Here is a 5,504-nt window from a genome sequence, read left to right as displayed (position 1 = left end):
CTCCATAATAGTTTTGAGTTGTAGTCCTGTCAGCTTGTGTTTACAATACATGTGCGCTGCATGTGACAGCGCTTTGATACCGCCATCCATCTCGCGTTGATCCGGCCTCCAGCGGACGCATATACGGCCGCATATCGCTCCGATCAGCATTGATATATGATATGATATCATATAGTACTTTATTGTCAGTTCACACTGAAATGTGTCTTGCGACCCAGCAGCCAAGTATGCAGAACACATATGCACACATTTGACATAACACAAAGAACAAGACAATTTACATACATAAAGACATGAAGACAAGCGCAATATCCACCGCCTAGATTACCCCGTGGCTACCACAACTCCTGATTAAGCCTCAAAGTCGACTGGTGGACAGGACCTCTTTAGACCTTATTGTATGCTGGTACACCATATCTCCTTCCTGAAGGTAGCAACCTATACTCTCCATACAACACATATAGTATTAGAGGTGATATTCCTTGCTAACCTTAGGATGCATTTGATCGGAGTAAACATCATCTCTGCCCGAGAGAGACCAGATGGGAGCAGGAGGAGGAACTCAGGTTAGGTGTCTAGTACAGTGGGTTAGGTGTCTAGTACAGTGGTTAGGTGTCTAGTACAGTGGTTAGGTGTCTAGTACAGTGGTTAGGTGTCTAGTACAGTGGTTAGGTGTCTAGTACAGTGGTTCCCAAACTGTTTCATGTCAAGGACCCCCCCCAAAATAATCATATTTTAACTGGGGAACCCCCCCCCTACTCAATTTTTATTTTCATTCAGAGGGAGAGTGATTGTATTTTACTGCATATCAGGGCACGTACATTTCCTACATAAAATAATTTCGACCTGTCCAAGTGGTTAATGTAGGGGAAAAAATCACACCCGTGTGAACTGAGTGGTGTAAGGTTTTATATAGCATGATCAGCTGTGGTCTGACGTAATGTCCGATGTGAGGTATTATATAAGGTAAGGTATTATATAGCCTGATCAGCTCTGGTCTGACGTAATGAAATCACACCTGGATGTGATTTCACAACTGGCTTTTTTTGTGCAGAGAAAATGAGCATGGTTGCTACGGTCATCCAGTTCACCCGGGTGTGATTTAATTACGTCAGAAATTATTTTGAACATAGCAACCATGCTCATTTTTTCTGCACACAAAAGCCAGTTGTAGGAGTGGTTTACACCACTCAAAAATCACACCTGTGTGAACTGAGTGGTGTAAGGTCTTATATAGCCTGATCAGCTGTTGTCTGACGTAATGTGTGACGTAATGAAATCACACCCGGGTGAACTGGGTGACCGTAGCAACCATGCTCATTTTTTTACGAACAGACAGACAGACAGACACGTAAACTAACAAAGCCAGTCGTAGGAGTGGTTTACACCACTCAAAAATCCTATCACACAAAGACTTGGTGGTTCCCAAAGTGGGGTCCGGGGACCCCCAGGGGTACTTGAGGGAGTTCCAGGGGGGACCCAGCTAAATGATAATTTGGAACCAAATGGACCCTTATGGGTCTGTAACTCAGAGAGTGTACAAATGGAACCAAATGGACCCTTATGGGTCCATTTGGTTCCACCCAGACAAGCAACTCGATTCACACTTGATGCCTCTTTCTTATTATTTGGCCAATGTTTGACCAGTATTCAGTTAGCATAGTTTGTTGAATACTTTTGATGCAGTAATGGTCTTTTTATTTTTGGTCCTCACACAGGTTGAGAACCACTGCCCTTTTCCAAGGGAGTTTTATTTTATTTTATTTTATTACGGGCGCCAGCCCTCCTATGTCCAGCTTTGAGGGTTTGTGTATACACACAAACATTGAATGCCATTGATAATGAATGAATGGCCAGCTTTGAGCGTTTGTCCCAACACACACATTGAATGCCATTGACAATGAATGAATGGCCAGCTTTGAGCGTTTGTCCCAACACACACATTGAATGCCATTGACAATGAATGGTCAGCTTTGAGTAAACACAAACATTGCGTAAACACATTGAAGACGAAGGTGTGTATGTGTACAGACACTGTGGATTGTTAACACCCTGAGCATTAAAGTATGAGGTATAAAGTACAGCAGCCTTGTGTTCCTAAAACAGAAAGATTGGGTATTGGGTAAGACTGACGTTTTGTATCTTTCAGGACCTTTCACTGCTTTGTCTCAACCATTACTATATGGCTCTGGTCTCAGCCACCGCGGTAGATATTTTGACATTCCGTTTTCTTTTCTTTTTTAATGTTGCCACTACTGTTGGGGAGCAGCCATAAACTACACAGGTTCATCCCGATGTTCTGGGGCATCTTTGTAATGTTAGTGTTAGTAAAAAGCAGGTAAAAGAGTAACGTTTGAGGCAGACTAATCAGTCACTTTTCCATTCACTGTAGTAGATGCTTGGTGCGGGGAAACCGCAGATGTGTCGTCTCCGCCTACAGGAAATACGTAGGCTGCGACCATGAGACCCGTTACGGAATGGGTCAATACTGCAGCTACATCCAAGATGGTGCCTGGTGCACCTTGAAATGTGCTCCTCTGATGTAATGGTCCTAAATACCCCTGGGGTGTTAAAAGCCAGTGGGTGAGCACTTAACTAATTTAACTTCATTAGGTGGGCTATCAAATGAATGTAATGTCTAATTCATTGTAACTCAGAGAGTGTACAAATGGAACCAAATGGACCCTTATGGGTCCATTTTGCCAGCCCTCCTATGTCCAGCTTTGAGGGTTTGTGTATACACACAAAATAAAAACATTGATTTTACAATATAAATTGGGGTTTCAGAGATAGAAATGCCATTAAATGGGGGTCCGTAGCCTAATGCATGTCAAACTGGGGGTCCTTGAAATGAAACTGGTTGAGAATCACTGCTAGAGACATACAAATCTTCTCTTACGGGGGTCCCTGGCATATATTTTCAAATGGGGGTCTGTGGGCTAATTAAGTGTCAATTTGGGGGTCCTTGACATGAAAAAGTTTGGGAACCACTGCCCTATAGTACTGTAGCTCTGAGGACCCTACTTGGAATCCCGGACTCTCTGTTGAAGACCCGTGCATGCTTTAAAGGAGAACACTTCACTCATTTTCAAACTACATGCTCAGCATATAAATGCCACCATTTCTGTCTACTCACTCTGTGTCTCAGAGGAGAGCTGTGGACCGTTCAGAAACCTATACTCACTCTGTGTCTCAGAGGAGGGCTGTGGACCGTTCAGAAACCTATACTCACTCTGTGTCTCAGAGGAGGGCTGTGGACCGTTCAGAAACCTATACTCACTCTGTGTCTCAGAGGAGGGCTGTGGACCGTTCAGAAACCTCTACTCACTCTGTGTCTCAGAGGAGGGCTGTGGACCGTTCAGAAACCTATACTCACTCTGTGTCTCAGAGGAGGGCTGTGGACCGTTCAGAAACCTATACTCACTCTGTGTCTCAGAGGAGAGCTGTGGACCGTTCAGAAACCTATACTCACTCTGTGTCTCAGAGGAGAGCTGTGGACCGTTCAGAAACCTCTACTCACTCTGTGTCTCAGAGGAGAGCTGTGGACCGTTCAGAAACCTATACTCACTCTGTGTCTCAGAGGAGGGCTGTGGACCGTTCAGAAACCTATACTCACTCTGTGTCTCAGAGGAGGGTTGTGGACCGTTCAGAAACCTATACTCACTCTGTGTCTCAGAGGAGGGCTGTGGACCGTTCAGAAACCTATACTCACTCTGTGTCTCAGAGGAGGGCTGTGGACCGTTCAGAAACCTATACTCACTCTGTGTCTCAGAGGAGGGCTGTGGACCGTTCAGAAACCTATACTCACTCTGTGTCTCAGAGGAGGGCTGTGGACCGTTCAGAAACCTCTACTCACTCTGTGTCTCAGAGGAGGGTTGTGGACCGTTCAGAAACCTATACTCACTCTGTGTCTCAGAGGAGGGTTGTGGACCGTTCAGAAACCTCTACTCACTCTGTGTCTCAGAGGAGGGTTGTGGACCGTTCAGAAACCTATACTCACTCTGTGTCTCAGAGGAGGGCTGTGGACCGTTCAGAAACCTATACTCACTCTGTGTCTCAGAGGAGGGCTGTGGACCGTTCAGAAACCTATACTCACTCTGTGTCTCAGAGGAGGGCTGTGGACCGTTCAGAAACCTATACTCACTCTGTGTCTCAGAGGAGGGCTGTTGGACCGTTCAGAAACCTATACTCACTCTGACCCCTTTTCCACCGGTTGGTTCCCAATGGGAACCGGTTCAGTGACCTCCAACATTGGAACGTTAATTATGAATTGAGTGTGAACAACCATGTGCCTATATTGGATTGTTATCACCATGAAACTTCCCCAGTTGATTACTTACATTTAAATGTGTAAATATGCAAATGAGGCATTCTATAGGAAAATGTGCAAAAAATTAAAATATGAAAAAGCTACTCCTGTGGAAAGGTTATCATACTGTATATTAATTTACTTATATTGACCCTATAAACAATTTTATATAGGTATGGTTTTGCACTCAATAACGTTACAAGTTATACACACACACACACACACACACACACACACACACACACACACACGTACAGTAATTCACTGCACGTATTTGGAGACTTTGCTGATGAAGGGACCTGGCTGAGGTCACCCTGTACTTCACGGCAGCTAGCCTGGCTCTAATGCACACCGCTAGCCTAATCCACTGAGACCTCAGGACTGATTCTACAAATGTCTTCTAAATCCTGATACTTTTTCTGAAAAACCTATGTTTCTATATCAGTGGTGCTAAACCTATGTTTCTATATCAGTGGTGCTCAAACCTATGTTTCTACATCAGTGGTGCTAAACCTATGTTTCTATATCAGTGGTGCTCAAACCTATGTTTCTACATCAGTGGTGCTCAAACCTATGTTTCTATATCAGTGGTGCTCAAACTATTTCATATCAAGGAACCGCCATGAATGAACTGTATTTGGCGGCTGACCCCCAGTTGAAAATATGTTGTTCCAGGGACCCCACCCCACCCCCCTCCCCCCCCCAGTAGCAAAGATTTGAGTTAAATTTGTGCCACATTTTCAGGGATTTCTCAAAAATAGCAGATCCACAAGCTCGTAGCGCGGCACTCTGTGCCGCGCTACGAGCTTGTAGATCTGCAATTTTTCAACAGGCTAAAGTTTAAAATAATGGTTAAAGTGGTTATGAAAGCTATAAAAGGTGACACGGACGCGTCCTCAGGTCTCAATGGGCTAATGCACTCTGGCATCTCTGGTGGGCTTGGACGGGACCCGGACGGAGGGGGGGGGACCCGGACGGGGGGGGGGGGGACCCGGACGGGGACCCGGAGTGCTTTGGTTGAATAATACATGGCCATACCTGCATGCATAGTTAAGTTCTATGTCACATGGCCATCAGCATACAGGCCGACGGACACGCACGCACACACACGCACACGTGCACGCACGCACACGCACACGTGCACGCACGCACACGCACGCACACGCACACGTGCACGCACGCACGCACGCACGCA

General features: G+C 45.5%; 1 protein-coding gene across 1 annotated transcript in view; it reads left to right on the top strand.

The window, feature by feature from the left end:
• gabrb1 (gamma-aminobutyric acid type A receptor subunit beta1) overlaps positions 1 to 5,504 on the top strand; it is a gene marked incomplete at its 3' end in the record, with an annotated part of 98,259 nt that overhangs the window by 68,209 nt on the left and 24,546 nt on the right. The gene's annotated exons all lie outside the window — the stretch shown is intronic.

The sequence above is a fragment of the Electrona antarctica genome (assembly GCF_951216825.1).
Source record: "Electrona antarctica genome assembly, chromosome: 18".
In the NCBI taxonomy this organism is placed as follows: domain Eukaryota; kingdom Metazoa; phylum Chordata; class Actinopteri; order Myctophiformes; family Myctophidae; genus Electrona; species Electrona antarctica.
Note: the sequence above shows the minus strand (reverse complement) of the source record. Positions and strands in the feature narration are given on the sequence as shown.